The sequence below is a fragment of the Genypterus blacodes genome, unplaced genomic scaffold (assembly GCF_046128005.1).
Source record: "Genypterus blacodes isolate CSIRO-AG114 ecotype Tasmania unplaced genomic scaffold, CSIRO-AGI_Gbla_v1 ptg000039l_1, whole genome shotgun sequence".
NCBI classification, from domain to species: Eukaryota; Metazoa; Chordata; class Actinopteri; order Ophidiiformes; family Ophidiidae; genus Genypterus; species Genypterus blacodes.
The window spans coordinates 8,361,428-8,383,448 of NW_027466852.1; the positions used below are offsets into that span (position 1 = coordinate 8,361,428).

The window sequence follows — 22,021 nt, forward strand, 5'->3', positions numbered from 1 at the left end:
AAACATACTTTCAGTTTCATCTCACTATTCATGAGCCTCTTTCTCTATCCCCTGTAATCTTGGGTCAGCTGCCCATGCAAAGGAAGAGGAAGCAGGCTTAGGGTGGTTCAGTACCAAGGGCCATTAGATCATTTGGATGTTTCTGTCTGCTGCCACAATCGGCATTCTGTCTGCTGCCACAATCAGTATAACTGTCTGTGCTTCATTGTTTTTGTATGTGATCTAATTTGCTTATCTTTAATGCATGATGTAAAACCTGAAATTGTAAAACTGAAAGAGCAAAAAATAAAAAAAATAGTGCATGATGTCCCTGCAGCTGGGTTTTGTCACTCTGGAATTTTTTGCAGTGGATTTAGTTTGGATCTGGACCTCAGATTTCCCCTTTTGATTCACATTTCAAACAGATACCTTTCGGTTGCATCTAAGTGGTAAATTCAAATATCAGTCAGTTAAGTCAGTTGTACAGCCTTATTTTCTCAACAATCAATACAAATCCAAATGTGCAGCTATGCAGGTGGGAGAATTATTCAGCTTTAATTGAGGTTTGTTAATGTAGCATATATCATATAATGAGAGTGAGAGGAGAAGCCAAAAGAAAAGCAAGTTTTCTCTTTTTTTCCATGATTACATTTAAGCAAAGTTTGTAGTGGATCTTACAGCCACTTTGCATATTTAATGGAGGTGTGAGTGGTTTTAATACCAAAAACATCATCTGAGAGGGCATTCTGGGAATAGTGGGTGTTCATAGGTGTTCAAAATGAATAAGATAAAATGTCTTTGATTGATTTGTGTGTCATTCTGGAAAATAGCAAAGATGATAAGCAAAGCTGGAGAAACACCTGTGAGGTTCCATCAGGTTAAATTATGCTTTGGACTCTTAAACTTGTTAATATCTTAAATGTAAGCACTGAGGGCCTTTATCTTTTGTAGACTTTTTTTTAAATATTCATAATCTATAAGAGGCTGTCTGTGACAAGAGAGAACTCGTTATCACTCATATTCAGTTTCTAATACCCCAACCTGCATGTCTGAATATGGATGGAAACTAGAGAAACACAGTTTAAACTGGTTGTACTGACTATGGCAGGTTCATACTCAGTACCTTCAAATACTGCAGGTCGGCCTGTAGGAGGTGTAGGTGGGTCATAAGCTGCCGGCTGAGTTTCGGGCGGCCCCCCTCTGTCTGCGAGGAGGAGGACAGCAGTTTGGTCAGGTCTATTCCCACATCAGTCCCTGCTCCCCTGTCATCATCAGTCCTGCTCTCCTCAAAGCTACAATCCAAAACCACCTGGAGGGACAGACAGGACCAGACCGTGATAAAAAAATACATGTCGACGGCAACACTGGACTGCTGGTGCTGTTTTGAAACATTTTTCAGTTTATTTATTTGATTTCTTTGGTTGTCTCACCGTTGCGCTCGGTCGTCTCAAACAGTGCCGTTTCCTCTGAAGAGAGTGGCCTGTTGTCTTTCTGCAAATTCCCAGGCACTTGGCTCTCATCGTATATGGCAGAGGGCCCCTCAAGGCACCCAAGAACAGAGGCGTTCACTGGACACTCTGCTCCCCCTTTGTTTCCTCTGCATCTCTGCTGATCATGTGGTCGAGAAGGACCTGCTTCAGCATGGACACTAGGAAACAAACAAATTAAGAGTTTATTATTTCTCTGTCTCAATATTGTAACATCATAATCTTGTAGAATCTGCAGAGAAATATCTGATGAATGTACATTTACTAAATTAGCCAACAAAGAGCTGACAAGCATAAAGGGGAACCACGTGTTCTAAGTGCATCCTCAGCTTTGGAGGGGGGGATGCTAAAAGAGTTGTTCTCTTGGTTTTCAGCTGCAATGCCCTGGCACAACCCATCCTGCAGGAAGGGCAGTCTGTTCCCCAGCTCCCCATCCAGCCTGCAGTCTGCAGTTCCACTTCATCCACCTCTTCCTCTTCCTCTTCTTCCCTTCTGTCCGTCAGGGCCAACTCCTCCTCATCCTCTGATTTCGTGCCCTCGAAAGGGTTCAAACTTGATTGCGCAGGTTGGAGTTCTGGAGAGAAGGTGGCGTCTTTATCTGGTGTACATGAAGAACAGCATTTAAAGGTAATTGTGTACCTTTTATTAGTTAATTTTAGTAAATGGAAAGTTCATTTGTAGACAATGATTCTTTGAAGTGGAAACTTCACCTTAAAATGTTAATCAATACTGTAACAAATGCAGTCAAAGATGAACTTCTAATCAAAGTATCAAATGCCACTTACATCGTCTTGCTACATTGCTGTGTGCTGTAATGGAGTTCTATAAACTAGAATCAGTACTGTTATCGCAATGGAACATGTGGACAGTTAGAGGGCGCTGTTCTTCCAGGGAAGCAAAAATTACTTCCATCATACCTACAGTACGATCTTCAGTAAAGTCAAATATGGCTGGGATAGGGAAGAGAGGCAGGAAGAAGACGGATTTATAGGAGATCAGTCTAATTAGTGGAAAACAGCAGTAAAACAACACATCTGGCATGAGAAAGAAGACACAACATGTTTTTCTTCATTCCTTCATTGTGTTGATAGAATTGACACCTTAACATGTTATGATAAGGGGTTATGGTCCAGGTGATGTTTCTTTCTGTGGACAGATTGAGCATGATGGAGATATGTGCTTGTCTTTGCTGTTATGTCTTAAAATGTATAATACAACTACGACGGCATTGATCTTAAAAAAAAATCTTAGAATCTTAATTTAAGTTTAAATCAGTTAGCTAAAACTGGGCAGGAAATGTGTTACCAAAGTTACCGGAAGAAAGCATACTCTCAGCAGAAGTGCAGTTAGGATCTTTGCTTGGCTGGGCATCCCATGGCTGATGATATCAATAGCATCCCTCTCAGCACTGACACACACAATCACACATGTATAAATGTACTGTATATGAGACAAATTGATATCATATCAAATCAATTATATCAGAGACATCAGTGGACTCACTCAGTCTGAGCTTGTGATGCACCACTGCGCCCGATCGACACGGTCACGGCTTTTCACTGTTCTGGCACCTCAGTGGTGGAATGATCTCCCGACTGATGTCAGGACAGCGGAGTCGCTGCCCATCTTTCGCTGCAGGCTGAAAACCCATCTCTTCAAGAAACACTACCCGGATCTGCCCTCTTAGGACATCACCTATTTTGTCCTAGCTTTTCTGATGCACTTATCTGTTTTCTAATTTGTCCTTTTTTCTCATTCATCTTGGTACCTAACTTATTGCACTTCTACTCTAGCTCTAGTTATGCTCTTAGCTGTTGGTTTTGGATGGAAATGCACTTACGATTTCTTGTGACCTGAAGTTCTTTTATCTACCTTTGTTGAACGCACATATTGGAAGTCGCTTTGGATAAAAGCGTCTGCTAAATGACCGTAATGTAATGTAATGTAATGTAGTTTGGCCTTCATGGCATCAGCACACTGTGTGATCAGACACTGCCACCTGATCAATGAAGTTGGTACAGCAGGGTGAGATAGAGGAAACTGAATGAAATGAAGTAAAACTTTGCTTGTGCCGCAAGACGTACATTCTCTGATCTGACACCGTCTGAGCAGTCAGCTCACAGATTTGGGCCATGTTCTCTGACATGAAAAGCATGAAGAAAGACTTGTTATCTGATCAGGACAGAGAGGCAAACAATGATTTTATTATATTATTGACAGACTTGAACAATGAAACCAAGACTGGTTGATGAACGTATATTGAGCGCTTACCTGTTGCCACTGGGCGAACCAGGACAGTGCTGAGTTTGATGATGGGGCTGAATATGTGTTTGGCTCCAGCCAAATTCTTCCCGTGGACTCTTTTACCCATGTTTGTATGGCTTTGGTCCGCATGCTCTGGTTTCGTGGTCAGTGGCTATCACATTTGCCTCACAGCCATTGCTCCTGGGTTTGATGGCAGGTCCTTCCGGACTCCATATTGCATCTTCAGACTTTTACACTCCATGGCGCATCTAGCAATCCCAATATTCTATGATGCACAGTGGCTTTTGTAGTCATGAGGTCTTTTCTGAGCCCTCTTTGTCTATTGAAAAACCTAACTTGAGTAAAGACAGTTAGAAATGTAGTAATGACATTGCATAGCTCACAATTTATGAACAGCCAGCACAGATTTGTTCATATTCTCCCAACCACTACTGAAATGAGTTTGTACCTATTAACCTTTTCCAGTACAAATACGTTTTATGTATTATTTTTATTGTTATTATTATTTATTAGTTGTTCTTATGCACGTGTTAAGAACAAATTTGTATGTACGCTGCTTCTAAAGGTTCTAAAACACTGTTTCACATTCATGTAGACAGTATGCAGAAAACTACCATAGCATTCATTCATTTATTCATTCATTCATTATCTATAGCTGCTTATCCTCTCAGTGTCGTGGCGGCGGAGAGATGGTCCAGAGTACCCCGTGGAAACACAGGCAAACACAGGGAGATCATGCAAACTCTGCACAGAAAGGACCATAACATAGCAAAGCATTAAAATAGAAAAACTCTTCTCACCCATGCCAGGAGATAGTCTCCGATCTGATTGATCACTGATGTCTCATTCCTCTTCCTGATCAATATCATTTGCTCTGTTATTGAAACTGTGGAAAAATAAGTGATACGTGATATGCAAATGTTTAATAACTCTTTTCACTTCATTCACTTTTGTCATGTTACATACACAATTCAGCTAAATTCAGTATTGAAATATTATTTCCTGATCTGATTCTTCGTATAGAAGAATATATATTTTATATCTGTGAATCGTATAATTTATGATTTATCCATGTGTCAAACAGGATTTTAGCATGTGCGAAGGAGATTACCGTGCAACAGAATGATTTCCTCCAGGTTGGTGAAGATGTTTCTGATGTCTTCTTATGGGAGTATACCGTCTCTGTTCAGCCTCTGACAGAAAACACAATCCAACACCTTCAGCATCCGCGGAAGAACAGCTCTGAAAGTGGACACAAAAATACAGAACATGGGATGGGCTATAAATATAATATGTTCTTGTCCTTAAAATGTAGATTTGTTCAAACATTTGATCATGGTTATTAGAAACAGTTCAAACTGTTGCACATCCTGCAAAGCTTAAGATGGTGGTAACTGACCTTTGATGAGTTCCTGTCTCTTGATCTCCTGTGGAGTTAGGCTTGCAAGGACGCCTCTGCTGACCAGACTCTGCCAGTTCAAAGGGTCCTCTTGACCTTCCCCCTCAGTTCCCTGGTCATCTTCACTCTGGATGTCAGCTGCACTCGCCACACAATGAGCTTCCATCCTACTTCCAGACAAAGAAACAGGGAAGGAGCAATTTAAAAAGACAAATGTGGTATAACATGATACTCTTGTATTGTGTTGCAGATTTTTTACAAATTCATCATTGTTGTGTATCCTCCTTTGAATTCTCGCTCTCAACAGGTGTAGATACGAGAATTGAATAGTTTTAAGTTGCAATAATAACACTCATCATCAATTTTGTTTAAATAAATATGTATATTTCTTTATAATGAATACCACATTCTTGCATTCTTTCGCTTGCTTTACTTTGTGACAGGCATTACGGCCAAGACAGGTGACATATCTGCCAAAATGAACTTGAAAGAAATGACCAGGAACATTGGCCAGTTAATCACAGCAGATGCTTGATTGCTAAGAATTTACAAAATATTCATAAATACCTGAAAGCCTCTTGATCTTCCTCCTGTAGCTGTTCCAGGTTGGAGGGGCTGAAGTCAAACTGTGAGCTGGTTGGGCTGGGGACAACGTCCTGGTGGTCACCAGACTGAGAACCATCACTCAGTCTGGGTTGGACAGAGAATGGAGAGACATCTGCAGAATAATGCATACAAATTACCATGAGAAAACAAAGAAACAAATAATAGTCTTATTGATAGATGTTTTGCTGGTGTTTGTGCAGTATTCTAGTGTTGTGTTTTTCCTTATTGCTTAGTCATTCCTTTATGCCAAGCATAAGAGGATGGAGTCTGTTCACTGGCCTCTGAGGTCTGCCCGGTGGAGCCGCTGTGTGAGGCAGGCTAGGGAGCCTAGGGAGGCAGTGGCTCAGTGGGTAGAGCTTCCGCTCGGGAACCGGAGGGATGCCGGATCGAGCCCCTGCCGAGGCACCCCTGAGCAAGGCACTGAACCCTCAATTGCTCCCCTCTCTGCGAAGGGTGGTAATGTAGTGTAAGTCGCTTTGGATAAAAGCATCTGCCAAATGATTGTAGGCAGTAGGTGACAGTTCGATGCTGGCTTCTGATCCTTCACTGATCTGACCCCCCCGGAGGCGGGCAGCGTTGGTGGCAGGAGACTCTGGGTGCTCGGGTATGCTGAGGGAGCAGCTTGGTTCAGCTCTACGGCCTTGCCTACTGCAAGCAAAACCAACCTACAAACGTAGACAAATCCAAATGCAGTGTAAACACGGGAAGTAGTAAACACAAAAAAACAACTCTTAGTGTAGCATTTTACACACTATCTGTTAACACTGTCAGCAGTACTGTACAGTACTGTTCAACTCACCTGAAGTGGAATCTACTCTAGTGCAGCAGATTAGTGAGACAACCGTTCACTTTGGTATAAAAGCATGAAATTTGGCACAGATACTCTCTAAGGGCCACTATTTTGGAAAAAGATGTTGGCCACTCAAAAATTCAATATGGCATTTTTCAAGATGGCCGCCATTGCTATTCAATGGTTATTATATAAATTATTCAAACAGTGATCCAAGCATAACATTCTATATAAATACTCTCTAAAGGACATGATAATGGGAAAAGATGCTTGTCCCAAATTCAAGATGGCTGCCATTTTTAAAGATGGCCACCGTTCCTGTAGAATATTAATTATTTCAATTGATCAAATGGTGATGCATAAAAGCATAAAATTTGGCGGAAATACTCTTCAAGGAAGTCTCTTTTGGAAAAAGGTATGTGCCACTCAAAAATTCAGGATGGCGACCATTTTCAAGATGGCCACCATTTCTGTCAAATAGTCATAATGTCTGCTTTGTCTGCCTCCTCTCCTTTGACCTTAGTTAAACTTGGAAGGGATAAAAAATCCCTGCCGGCATAGCTCTCAGGTTCATTAGAGTACACAAGCCTCTCCACCACGGCAAGGTGCAGTCCACAGAGAGGAGGGGCCACTGTTAGAAAAAGGAAGTGGCCAGTAAAAATTCAGGATGGAAACCATTTTTCAAGATGCCTGCCATTCCTGTCCTATGCTCATTGCCACTGTTTCCAAATAGTGATACCTTGCTTGATTCCTTCTCAAAGTAGCTTTTATACCACCACCTTCATCCAGTCCTTCCAGGTCCAGGGCCATTAGCATTTTGTTGATCTTGTGAAAGAGTGGAATGTTGGTGGCAATCATTTTATAGCCATCATATTGAGAAACACGATGGGTAGATGGTGATTGGAGGGGTTCCTTTGTGTCTGTCTGACAGAAAATACATTTCATCCAATCAGTTGGCCTCTTGGCTGACATGGGACTTTCATTTATCATTTTGGGGGTTTGTTGTATGATTAAGGCCGCAGGGTTATCCTTTTACCACCTGAATCATAGACATAGTACACATTTATGTATTGGATACAACAAGGTTCGGGTAACCTACACCTAGCCCGATCATCCAACGACTTTTTCCCTAAGAGTGACCCTTAGAGAGTATCTGTGCCAAATTTCATGCTTTGATACCAAAGTGAACGATTCTCTTGAAATATGCAATAAATCTGCTGCACTACTCTGCTTAAACGCTGGGGCGGGACTAGGATGTTTGGAAATTGTGGCTTTTTCACACTTTCTTCACCCACTCTCTCAGGTCTGATGCTCTTGATGCTCTGCACAATAAAATTACTAATATTTGGAAACCCACCCAATGCCTTACACTGCCTCAGCAAAGCTTCACAGACACAAAACATTGTAACGTACTTACAACAAGGGATCACACCTTAATCCATGGTAGGAAATTCATGCGTGTTCGTTTATGTTCAAAGGCGCGAGGCTCCTTCACTTTCACCCCGAGATGTTTCATTTAGGTGAGAATCACATACTGCATTGTTGTACTGCAACAAAACACAATACATTGTCGAAAAAAATTGTTTTTGATATTATGTGCAAATCTGTAGGATTCAACATCAAAATGTTGTTATAAACAAGGTAATAAAAGTAATTCTACTACTACTACTGCTGCAACTGCAACTAGTAATTATTGATAACAATAACAGTCCAATACAGGGGGCTGAACCACTGAGGAAGCTGAACGGACCTCGGCCTTGTTTGTGATAGCTGGCTTGACTTAATCTACACACAGCAGAATTAATTAATCAGTATCGCGACACACATAATCACACACTTCGCCCCGACCCCTCTGACTAAAACGTATATTATTTATAATTATTCAGTAAAACCAAATAGAAACAAAAACACATGAAAATGAAACTCTTCTGAATGTACAGCAGCAGACAAAAGCTCAAACCTCTTTAAACTCCTCCTCTTACCACTTCTCCTCACCTGTGGGCTGTGACATCAACCTGCAGCAGACAACACACCAGGTGAGACACAGAAATACAGTTACACAATACAGGGATAGTATGTATGCATGTGTGTGTAGCAACTCACAGTATATCCTCTATCTTGGAGATGATGTGTTCGGCACAAGAATATTCCCTCTCCAGCACCACTTGGTCTTTTCCTCGTTCTGAGTCCAGCTTACAAAGCTCGTCCTCTGCCAGGGTTAGACCCATGCTTGATTCCGTCTGCACAACATAAACAAATAGACAATTACAACATTCATTCTCAATGCTATTATTTTCAGGGTACTATGTACTAATAATAAACCTAAAAGGAAATTAATCATTATTGTGTGAACGGTTGATACAGTTGTGTAAGGGTTACCTGAAGTCCTCTTGGTTCTTGTGTAGATCTGAGAGTAGTTGGTAGGGATTCCGCTTGTGAACCGGAGGGTCGCCGGTTCAAGTCCTGTATGGACCAAGTAAGTGGACTGGTAGCTGGTGAGTTGCCAGTTTGCCAGGGCAATGCCGAGGTGCCCCTGAGCAAGGCACCGAACCCTCAACTGCTCCAGGGCCAAATAATGGCTGAATTGGAAGTCGCTTTGGATTAAAGCGTCTGCTAAATGACTGTAATGTAATGTAATGGTAGAAGTGAGTCCCGTAACATCTGGGTTTACTGCTTACAGAGCTCCTCTGGGATTAACTCCAGCCTCCTTCACTCTACACACACACAGAGATAAGCAAATACAGAATTAATCGCTCTGTACAACAGTTGGTGCAACACCTTAGTCCACAAACAACGTAACAAATACTGGCCAGGCAGTCAATACATTGTATTTGTGATATACATGGTCTAAAGAATATGAGAGTATGTTTCGCACTTGTAAATAAATAGGAACAGATTCCCATTAAATTCACTGAGCACATTTATTCACTCAACAGGACTCCACTAGTACTAACCTAACACAGCAACTAACTCTTGAATAAACTATCTTAAATCTTAAATCTTAACTAACCTTAACACAACATTTCTGAAGTCAGCACACAATGCTCCACAATTGATAAATAACAAATGATTAAATTTACAATCCCTCCACCTTTTTGCGATTCTGCGTTCACCGTATGCTGCAAAATGTTCTATTTTACCATATACATTTTAAATTTCAGTGCATAACTGTCACAAAATATGCTAAGTTTACCAAAATCATGTGTGAGGAAATGAAGAACCTCATTCCTTACAGAGCATACTGGTGCATTCGTGGCTGCTGCTAAAAGGCATTGAGCGATTTAAGTAAATTAAAAAAAAACAAGCAACATCACTACCTGGCTTTAGGTAACTTGTTAAGATTCATTTCACTTAATTCAAAAGTTGGCAACATAAGTATTTACAATGAATATGGAACATGTTAAAGGCAAATGAGTAGCGACCACTATGGGGTCAACAATTTCTGATGTGGAGCATTCCTGATGTAGTGGGTGGAATTAAGGTGCCTGTAGCTTTAAGACTGAGCTGTCTTGCGCCGCACCTGACTGATGTCACTCGATGCGACGCCAATGCGTTAATTGGTCGTCTCTGGCCTCCTTTAAAAGCACTGTGCCGGTGGTATAGCCCAGTAAGCGGCAGGACTACTTTGAAGTGTCCTCGGTGTCCGTGGGGTCCCTTCGTTTTCATCTTGTGAGGGTTGTAGCCTGTGGATGTTCTGCATCTGGAGTGAAGGAAGGCTGGTTTACGTGGTACCTTTTGCATCGTAGGGTGATCAGCGTTTCTAAACTCCCCCCTTCGCCTTAGGGTGCTGTGGTTGGAGTGTTGCTCGGGGAGTATTATTGATTTGTGTGTGATCGTGGCGATTTCCTTCGTGGGCAGCCACAAGCATGGCAAGCTTGAGGCTGTGCGACTACCCTTCTATGTTACCGGTATGTAGCTGCCTGTTTTGCTAAGCTGTAGCTATTTTATCGTGGCTCTGTTTTTATACATTTGACTTGTCCACATTAGGCTGCTTGGCGGTTTTGGCAATTCATCCTTCTTCAAGTGAAGCTCCGATTGATCCCTGGTTGTGGTAGGTCACTCTCTTCATGATAATGCTGTAGTGCAATTACAGATAAATTAATATATGCCTCGGGTACTTTATGATCTAGCAGGTTCTGCTGACTGCAAGAACTGAGGGCTGCCTTCTGTCACCGTCTGCTGTTTTGTTTCTATTCAATTTTACTTTTTATTTTTCATGTCCGTATCCGGAGGGTCGGCCATTATTGCACTGCGTGCGTGCGGCCAGATCACCCAAAGTGGTAACCTGCCTGCGTGCGTGTCTGTGTGTCTGTGGTTATTTTGTTTTGTCTAATTCACCATAAGGTGCCTTTGAGACTTCCCAATTTCCCCCTAAAAAAGCTGAGATTTTCCATTTAACTTCACATTTATTGTATTAAGTAGATGTTATGCTGTTAGAAATTCATGTTGGTCAAGCTCACACACTTTGTATAAATTAACTGCAAGCAGACAATGTACACACAAACAGCAAAATATGTCAACCCTGTCACGGACAATTTCAAAGTAGAATAAATACATTGTAATTACATAGTGTTTATAAAATGTATATTTTCAGAAAGCTATTAAGTACCTTTCTTAACACTATGTTTTAGTTAATGGGAAAAGTATTTGGATAGTAATGAAATTAGGGCAAACTATTTGTTTCTCTATAAAATCAGCAAGAATTGCACTTTCTTTTCTAAATAAAATCTAACAACAAAGATATTTGGTCAAACTTTCAAACAATACTATTTGGCCCTCACTTGTTTATAAAGGAATCACACAAAGAGTTTGCTAACTTGTGAAAATAAATTGTTTATTTTCTTAGAACATGAAAATAACAGGGTGGACAGTAACATGACAGGGTGGACCTTGGGCATAACAGGGTGGACACATTGTGGAAGGTCATTGAATGGCCATGAAAAATGCCAGAGGTCCTTTTCCCTTGTAGGGGGAAATTACCAGGTGAACAGACTGGTTTTGATCCACTCTACCTGCACGCAGCAAAACACCAAAAATGAGCCATTAATGTGGCATTCAAGAGTTAAACTCTGTACATCATTCTGCACAGTGAAAGTCAAACATTCAACTGTAGAACGAGAAGAAAAATGTGTTTTTAAGTGGAGAACGATTGATTTGAAAAAACAGAATATCACTGAACATCACTGAGACACATCTCCAAACACCCTTTCTGCAGAGGCATGGCTCAATTCTGCAGTTGCTGATCCACATACTTTCATGCAGACGCTTCAATCCGTACAGAGCGCTTGATCCGAGCCTGTGGTTCTGGTATTAGGCAAAGTACCTGCCAGTCATGGTACCGACAGATGTCATCCCGGAGACTTGGCCAATGGTACTTGTTTATGCCATGGCGGTGCATACACTTAACTTTCACACTGTGCCCTTCAGCATCTCTGATGACACCTGGGTATGCTTTATTGTCGTAATTAACGACGCACCACTCTCCAATGTGCTTTACCTTAATCATTTCTGGTCTCCTAGGATTATCTGGTGTCTTTCCACATGCTGGGGATTCGTCGGATGAAACAGGAACATTAGCTAGAGTGACCTCTTGAAGGTTAAAGCAGGGACAGTCCAAAACACCTTCCTCCCTTTTCCCCAGACATGAAATGTCTCTGTATTTCATTTGGCCGGGTTTCAGACTGATAGCTTGATGGATTTTCATAGTGCCTTTTATGGCAGCTATTGCAGGTACCTCGGTCTTGGATTCAATGTCCCTCTCTGGGATGTAGAACAGCTCGACAGATGTGTTCAGGCTTTTCAGCTTGTCATACAAGCTCTGGGCATCAGGAATGTCTCCTCCATGGGCTACAATCCGGTCTGCTGACCTCTTGAGGGCCCCACCCACACCATCTGGTGCCCCCTTGCCATGACTAGCCTCAAAGAAATTCCACGTTATTTCTTTGAAGCCATACTTGTAGGGTTCTGTTGAGAGGTAGAAGAAATTTCCCTTTTGTCGATACTGCGTTGCAGGCCCGTCGCTGAAAAAATGAAGTATGCTGACTTGTGGGTGTCGTTCTCTCACTACCTTCAGAACTGGATCGAGGTGGGCCCAGATGGCCATAGGGTCGTGTCTTCTGGAGGGTGATATGGAGCAGAAGGTGTGTGGCGCTTGTTCACCAGTGGTGTAGAGCACTCCAGTGTGCAGACTGGCCTGCTTGTGTGAACCTCCAAAATGCACAGATTGTATTTCTTCGCTGTACTTGCATGAGTAATTTTCGCTAAAATCTATATGGAAGAGGGACTCGTTGTGCTTCAGGCTGCTCCTGAGCTCCCTGTAGGCATGAAACTGCCATTTAATGTTGAAAACATGGCGCCTAAAATGGAGAAGCCTCTGTTGTTGTTATCTCCCTTTTCACTGTGATTGTTGACACCTTCTCATCCTTCGTGATCTTCTCTGTCATCCACTGAGATAAACGGATGTTATCTTTCCCAGTAGTTTTCAGCATTGGGTGACAAGTTAGGAAGCATTCACTGCACTCACCGTAAGCACAGACCTTGGCTTTTGGGTCACACATGGTTGCTACAGACATTTCCTCGATGTCTCTTGAGGACAGTAACCCTTGGCTCTGCAAGGCATTGGCAATGAATTGCAAGTTCTCATGATTTTGCAGAGACATGTCCCACGGTCAGAGGAAGAGGGGGTTACCACCCAAAAGGGTCTGAGAGGGCAAAAGAAGGTGTATGACATGTGGCCAATATGCCCAGAGACAAACCTCCTATGCAAGTTCTTCATTGTATCAGTAAGCAACCTCTTTTGCATCTTTTTCTTTAGCCGTGTGACTGTTTGCTTGCGGCCAGTCGTCATTTGATTAACACCATCTCGAAGAAAAAATGATGTAACGTTCTACCTAATCTCATTTCAACTGATGCACTTCCTCCCACGATAGGTGAGATCCACAGGATACTTTGCTCTCTTCTTAGAGTAGCCAAAAGCAGTCTGGGTATGCTTTTGGAGCTTGTAATTCTTCAGAATGTTTCCACTGACCACTTTTGCTATCAACTGCTTCTCTCTGTTTGTTTTTGCATGTTCATATTTTCTTCTAATATCCTCAATCAGGGATGTATGGAAAAGAAGAGCTCTTTTGATGGGTGAATTCACTTTTTTACGTGCCAACAAAGCATTCACTTGTGTACGTGGTGATTTGGATGCAGTTACTTTCTTGGCCCTATGGTACCTCTTCTTATATTTCTCAGTTTTAGTTTTCTCTTTTTCGAGCTGTGCCTCCAGTATTTCGATCTTTTTTTTCAGTTTCCTCTTCGAACTCCTTCGAATGCTTTCCCCTTGACGCCGTTGCCTGAAACGCAAAATATTTGTGAGGATTTTTAGTAAGATTTTAGCAAGTTAGTTGTCAATATGTCATTTTATGGGGACATAAACAGTTGATAATTGTCATTCAAATAAATCGAAACTTTCTAATAAGTCTCATCAGCTAAACTTCCAATGATCTTACCTGGAGGGCCCTGGCTCACGCTGATTTTCAGGAGTTTCAGCAGCTGCAGGGGAATTGGGTGGTGTCTCTGCCTGTTGCAAAGCACTGGCCCTGTTTCTGGCTCTGGCTCGACTTTTTCCCTCTCTCCATTTCTTTCTTTTTGCCCTCTTCTCTCTTTCACTGAGCTCATTGACACCCTTCTTCTTTCCAGTCTCTCTGTCTTTTTTCCATCTGTCCCTTTCCTTCTCAAGATACCTTCTTCTTTCTGGGTCAGCATCACGATTTTCCCGATATCTCCTTGCTATCTCAGCTCCTTTTGATCTCATACCTTGAAAAAAAAGATTCACAATGTTCCCTTAAACACTTTAATTGGGAGTCCCGGTAAACTTGGCTTGCCTGATCAAATGAGGCTTGCTGATACATTTTTACTATGTATAGCATGGACTGTTATAAAATGTCTGTAATAGCTGTTGTAATATGTGTAACATTATCAGCATAATGTCAGCATAATGGCCTAAACTATGCAAATGTCCTTCCTGTCATGAACCATGTCCACCCTGTCATGGAAGGCTTGCTGACGGAGTGGACAATGACAGGGTGGGCATTTTTGGCAAATGTTAGCATTTAATGAGCACAGGTGGACCTTCACTTAGCAACATGATTCAATTAGCAAGCGGACTGTGTACTGTTTAACATATTTCGAATTTCTGAAAGGTTTTTATATTAATTGATATTTCACTATGACAGCGTGGACATGTTAAGCTAAAACATCTAACTACACACCTAATATGATGAATTACAAAACACAAGTGTAAATACTTACTTTGCAACTAGCCACTGTTTCAGTCTCCATTGAAGAAAGACAAAATGCTGGTTGTGATGTCACTGAAAACATCAGTGAGTTTCTTAAAGGGGCAGTTAGCCCAAAATGACAGGGTGGACAGCAATTTCAGGGACACATGCAAAATGTTCAATACTATTATGAAAATAGAATATAAATGATCAAAATGACTTGTTTTATCAAATAACTTGTTGTGACAATAAAACCATGTAAAAAAAAATGTGATTTAGTATCATTTAACCACTTATACCACACACTGAAGTTAGCAGAAGAGTGTGTGGGACATGCCAAAATCACGTACATCAAAGAAAAAAAATGTTATAAAATGAAGGAAACACATTTTAAGAGACATATTATTGTACTGATATGTGTGCAGTTGGGTACTATCAGCGGGGAGGCCTGGCACCTGGTGGTGGGTATCCGTGTGCATGTCTTACCAGCTTCTGCAGTGTGTGTCACCTGGGTGTGCAGTGTAATGTATTCACAGGTGGTCCCTCAGACCCAGCTCTTAGACAGGTTGCCCCTCCCCCCTTCTGGTAAGCTTCCCCCTCCTGCATATGATTGGTGTCTTATGTTTTTGTTGTGCGCCGGAGAACTTCTCCCATAGCCCAAAGGAAAACCCCATTACCTACTAGACTGCTTATGTGCACCTCCGTTCTGAGTGTTGACTAAATAAAGAAGTTAATGTAATTGTAATAGAATCCTGTCTCTGCTTCCTCCTTGCACGAACTTGTGTGCTGACTTCATACTCGCCTTATTTGGTGACTTGCAGCTAGTTCATTCATTTCCTAATGGGAGCCTAACTCCTATAGGTGGCGTTGTCGACAACTGAAGTACTGATCATATCCTTGGCCCTGCTTCACTGATATAACCATAACCATATTTTATATATCATCAAAACATGTCAAATCATGTAGAAAATCTGAGATATACAGTACTGATCTGGTCTACCTTACCTAATTTGCCACAGATCAACTCTGGCACTGGTACTTTAAGGTTCTGATAAAAACCATTTAGTATTTCAAATTAAGTGATTCATGTCTTCAAAAGGCTGAATTGTTACAAGCACCTAATGCCTTTTATCTAATTTAATTTAATAAACAATTGAGGAGAAATGCGACTGATCACTGCTACAGACAAATAAAAGCAAATAAAGAAAACTAAAAACAAAAGGAAAGTCTGAACAAAGTCAAAGAAACGGTGACCGAGAAAACGAAAAATCTGGAGAATAACTTACTGCGGCTTGATCGCTAAAAAGCGAATGGAAGTCCATGAACATGCGTCTGCCTTCTTTCGAGTTGGCTTGCTTGTGCAAGTCAGCATAGAGATAATACAGCTAACACAGGCAAAACAGAATTGACTTTACACTGCTTTGATTACATCATCTTGTAGTTGGGAGTTTACATTCATACGCTGATCTATTCAAATCATCAGACTTTTTAACTTTCGTTAGGGAGAGCCACAGAGGTCTGTCCATGCCCCACTGCCATTTACAGCAAACAAATTCAAACGACAATATTTACAATGACCATTACCTTTGGCTACCTTAGGCTCGGAGTCCTATGCTTTCATATAAGATAAGATACAACTTTATTCTCCAGAGGGAAACTGCTGTGCAACAGTTACAGCACAGTCAAGTATGAAACGAAGGAATCACCTCTAGAGCAAGAAAATATGCAAGAATGCATGCAAGATAGGGGTACAAGAACACACAATAAGCGGTACAAAGTACATACATTCCAATGAAATATATCTTTCTTTATGTATCTGTAATGTTAATTCATTTGCCAATTGTAGAAGATTCAGTTATGTTCCATTTTACAGCTTCTTAAATGTTATCGTACCTTTGTAAAGCTGTGCAGCATTGAGTGAAGTGTAAAAAGTCCAGAAATTGGACTGAAGGAGAAACAGCGCCCCCTGCTGCTCAGAGGGCCAAAGTCCTTACGGCATTCCCAGGTGGTCTCCCATCCAAGTACTAAGCCGACCCTGCTTAGCTTCCGAGATTGGACGAGATCGGGCGTATTCAGAGTGGTATGGCCGTAAAAGAGGAGAGCAGCCACACAGAGGCTCTTTATCCATGTCAATCAATTTTTACATTTTAGCCACAGATCTTTTATTTGTTTTTCTCCACTGCACAGCTGGATTCTTTTAATTAAATGTGAGCCCATTCCTAAGGCACGTTGTGTTTGAAAGGTGGCACACACTAACACTCTTCTTGTCTTGTGTAGTAGTAATATTCATAATGCAAAGAATGCTGGACTAGTACTCATAAGAGCTGACCCATGGCCATGTGCAATACTAATTTTCTGAATATATGCTTTCTTTTATCTTTGTTAATGTAACCGTAATGTTCATTAATTTGCAAATTGTAGAAGTTATTATTATTATTATTTACCATTTTACATCTCCTGAAATGTTTTGGTAACCCTGCTGCTCAGAGGGCCAAAATGCTTACGGCACCGGGTATTCCCAGGCGGTCTCCCATCCAAGTACTAACCTGGCCCGACGCTGCTTAGCCTCCGAGATCAGACAAGATCGACCGTGTTTGTTTTTTTCTCTTTTATTATCAAAAAATTATTTATTTATTTTTTACAAGTACATTTTACACAAGTAAACACAACTCATTCCAAATCAAATCATTCCCAGTCAAATCATTTCCAACAATACATAACCTCATTAATAACGTAATTTTTGTTTACCTTCACCCATCATCCTTAACCTATTGACATTTGCACCTCACCCTGTTTTCCTACCACAAATAGACAGTTATCTTGCACCACCTTTTGTTTGAAATTCTTGTCCCCATCATTCCCTCACATTCCTTTTCATAAAGTTGCAGAAAAATCTCCAGATGTTCACTTTTTTGTCTTCGAAATGCGAATAGTTTCTCCTAAGTCTGATGACATGTTTGGCATAACTCAGTATGTAATTGATAAGCCATTTGTTCACCCCTGCTTTCCCCTGGGATTCACCACTGTGCCTATCACCTCCTTCAATCTGTTTGCCAGGATCTTAGCCAGTATTTTATAATCTGTATTTAGCAGACTAATTGGCCTATAATTCCCCAAATCACCTTTGTCACCTTTATTTTTATACACCGCTCCGATTAACCCCGTGAAGAAGTCCCCAGATGCTTTCCCCTCCCGCTCCATGCATTGAAAGACTCTCAGGAGAATTGGCTTTATCACCTGTTTAAAGGTGATGTAAAATTCCCCCATAACCCATCCAGCCCTGTACTTTTGTTCTTATTCGAACCGTTTATCACTCTTTTCAATTATTTCTCTGTTATCTTTTTATCACAGTCTGCTCTGTCCTCTTCCCCTCATTTTTTCTCTATCCCTTCAAACACCCTGTGGTCTGTAGAGTTTACCTCCATCTTCGAGAAAAGTGTTTTAAAATGTTTATGAGCCAACTCTAGCATTTCCTCTGTCTTCTCCATTCTCTCCCCCTCTTCATTTTTCAGGTTTTCTTTTGCTGTCTTCTTTCAAGACCTAAAAAGAAGCTTGTATTCTTTTCCCCTTCTATAATGTCCTTCATCCTCGATCTGATAGCTGCCCCTCCGCTCCGTTTCTTCTCAAGCTCATCTAGTTGTTTCCTTAGCATGAGATATTTGAGTGTTGTTGGGTGTGGCAGTAGCCCCAGGCGGGTCGCTGGTACAAGTCCCCTGTGTGGACCAAGTAAGCAGACTGGTAGCTGGTGAGTTGCCAGTTTGCCTCCACAGCACTGCCGAGGTGCACATGAGCAAGGCACCGAACCCCCAACTGCTCCATGGGCGCTGAAAAATGGCTGCCCTGCACCCCCTCTGTAAGGCATGTATTTGTGTGTGGCATGTATTTGTGTGTGTGATATGTAAAAGAAAATTTCGATTGCATGTAATTTGCGCGTGAATGCATGATAAATAAACTTTCTAAATCTTAATTTTAGATTGTTGAAGTTTTCCTCTGTAATCGACCTTTCCAGCTCTTTATTACTCTGGTCTCTTAAATGATATTCAGTCCTTCTTTCCTTCTCCATTTTATTTTTGCAATAGTTTATTGTCACTTTTTTTATGTGCAATTTCACCTCCTCCCACCACTCCCCCACATTTATACAACCCTCACGCTGCAGTTCTCTTTTTCTTTCAGCAGATTATCAACTTTCTCCCTATATTTTTCCTCCAGCAAAACACTGTTTAAACACCATCTGTCTTCGGGAAAAGCCCCTTTCACCCATATTGCGCACCCTCCACAGATCTACCAGGTTAAAATCATCAAAAAGCTCATTTAATTATTTCCTACTTACATCACTTTTGTATTGTTGCTTGATATATCCAATCTCGTAAGTGCACAGTTAAAATCCCCCACTACACAAATGTTCCCTCCCTAATATGGTTTTAGTTTATCAAAGAAAAATCCACCCTTGTTGTCCTCATTCGGTGCATAAATATTAAAAAGTTTGTAAAGCATATTTCTGTAAATAAATTCAATACCGATCACCCTTCCCTCATCATCCTTCACTATTTCCTTAACATTTTTAATCTTATCTCCTTTAGCAAAAATAGCGACTCCCGCTCGGCCGTTTACACCATTGTTGGCCCACACTTTTCCAGCCCATGTATCCCTCAGATATCTTCTCCACTCACTTGACCACTTAGTCTCTTGTACACAGAGGATGTCAAAAGTATCCACCCTTAAAACATCTCGCATCTTGTTGCTACTTCTTAAGCCGTTTGTGTTTTGCAACAGTATTCTCAACATTGTAAATTGTTAGAATTATTGTTTGACCCAATAGGGCGGAGGTCACATGAAGATAGGTGTCACAAGAATTAGAAAACACAGCACCAGAGCTAATCAACCGACAAACCCATAAATGGAGTTGTTATTCATTATAAACTCAAGAGATAAATACAAGGTCACAATGTGTTAGGTGGGGGGGGAACTGATGGGGAGCCCTGCAGAATTAAACGGCAAAGGCTATAACGCTATTGGCTTATAAAAGTGTGAAACAAAGGAACCAATGAAATGTAACCCGTCTTTTTAAATACTGAAGCCAGAATAAAGACGGGGCTCTTCTTCGCGGACTCCTGAAGTCAGCGTGGTGAGACCTGAATATATTCAGCAAAGAGAAGTTGTTGGCTCCTTTTGTTCATTCCTTCCCCTCAGGTTACAGAAGAAAACGAATGCAGAATTTCAGACGAGAGAAATTCAACAAAATACATAGAGATAAATCAGGCCCATCATCTTTAAGCTACAGTTCACGTCTTACTTTTCCCTCTTTTCGAACCCCGTGCCTTCAGCATCCATTGTAATCTTCTCTTCCCCAGCTCCTGGCTGTTTCCGAGATCCATATCGGACTCCGAGTTCTCCAACTCCTGAGACCCCGTCAAGCATCTCTCTGAGTCTGATTCTGGGGGCCGCTGAAGCTGAACATTTTTTACCTTCCTCTCCTTTCTCTCACATGTATCTACACTCTGTCCCTCTGCTGCGTCTCCTTGTCCCGGCACCTCGACTCTCGGTCCTCTCCCCTCCATTCCTTGCTCTCCGTCCGTCTCCAGTGTGTCTCTTTTCTGTCTCCTCTCTCTCCGAGATACTTTCCATAGATTCTTCCTGCTCCTCACATTGCTTTCCTCCCATCTCTGGAGCGTGGTCAACGTCCTCCTCACAAACACATCTGCTGCTCTCCTTTTTGCAGCTCTGGCATCTGTTCCATCTGTCCATGCACTCCCGTGCATAGTGCCCTTGTTCTCCACATTTCCTACAAAGGAAATCTGGACAGTCCCTCAGGATATGACCAGTCTGTATGCACACTTTCACCTGTTTGTCGTGCAAAACTCTGAAGAACTCTGCTCCAAAAGCCGTCTCAAACTTTGTCGAATATGGGAGTGATTGTACAGTCTTCGTAAATTTAACTTTCACATATCTTGTTCCGTCAGCAATTCTGGTTCCCTGCCACATCTTCCTGATGATCGGCGGATGGCACTCACTCCCCAGCTTTTCAGCTTGCCCAGAATGGTGCTGTCTGTGATATACGCCGGCAGCCCCAGAAAAGAGACCACCAGCTCATCATTACATACCTCCTTGGACATGCCTTTCAATAGTCTTTCTTTCCTCTTCGGGTGATTCATTGTGATCTCATATTTATTTCTGCCCGTGTACCGGCAGGCAATCATTTTCCCACACGTGTCTTGTATCGCCTGGATCAGCTCCATTGCTCCACTTTATCTTCTCCAATCAGCTCCAGGCCGAGCGTAAGCTTTTGCTGAAACTCTTCAGCTTTATCTTTAATATTCCTTATCTCTTCATCTCTGATGATCTCTCTCTCCTGCACTCTTCCTCCTTCTGCATGTTTTCCTGCCACGTCAGCAGCTGTCACCGCACGTGTCTCCTCCATCACTCCCGTCATATTCTGACCGGCCACGGTCCTGTACACCCGATCGTCTTTCTCCTTCGGCTCTGTTGTCTGGGCCGTCCGGTCCGGGGCCAGTGGAGCCCCTCTGGCTCCTTTTCCTCTGGTTCTCACCTGGTTCCCCCATCATTTTTAAACAACAGTTCACGCCTTACTTTTTCCTCTTTTCGAACCCCGTCCCGTCAGCATCCATTGTAGTCTTCTCTTCCCCAGCTCCTGACTGCTTACGAGATCCATAGCGGACTCTGAGTTCACCCACTCCTCAGACCCTGTCAAGCACCGCTCTGAGTCTGATTCTGGGGGCAGCTGAAGCTGAACATTTTTCGCCTTCCTCTCCTTTCTCTCACATTTATCCACAATCTTTCCCTCTTGCGCTGAATCTCCTCGTCAAGACACCTTAACTCTCGTTTATCTCCACTCCATTCCTTGCTCTTCATCCGTCTCACAGAGATACTTGCCATGGATTCTCCTTGCTCCTCACATTGCGTTTCTCCTGTCCCTGGACGGTGGCCAATTTCCTTCTTACATTCACATCTGCTGCTCTCCTTTTTGCAGCTCTCTTTCGGTCCATCTTTCCTGTCCTACAACACAGTGAGAGAAATAAATGTTCCTTCTCAGCTATCTATTGTCAAAAAGGAGAGAAGCACCACCTGACAAAGGCCTCTGCCCTACAATATAGGTGAAGAGAAACACGTGATTCTCACTCACAGCCTTTTAGACGTGTCAATTATGCTAGTAGCTAGGCTTATTGCCACAGAATCTCCTCTCTGTCAGTCTGGTCTTTTTTCAGTTCTAAAT

At 42.0% G+C, this 22,021-nt stretch overlaps 2 pseudogenes; both read right to left on the reverse strand.

Annotated features, from left to right (window-relative positions):
- Nucleotides 1-1,078: 1,078 nt before the first annotated feature.
- Nucleotides 1,079-18,215, reverse strand: LOC142996947 (rho guanine nucleotide exchange factor 12-like; annotated as a pseudogene).
- LOC142998393 (5S ribosomal RNA) lies at nt 16,778-16,884 on the reverse strand (annotated as a pseudogene).
- Nucleotides 18,216-22,021: the final 3,806 nt, after the last annotated feature.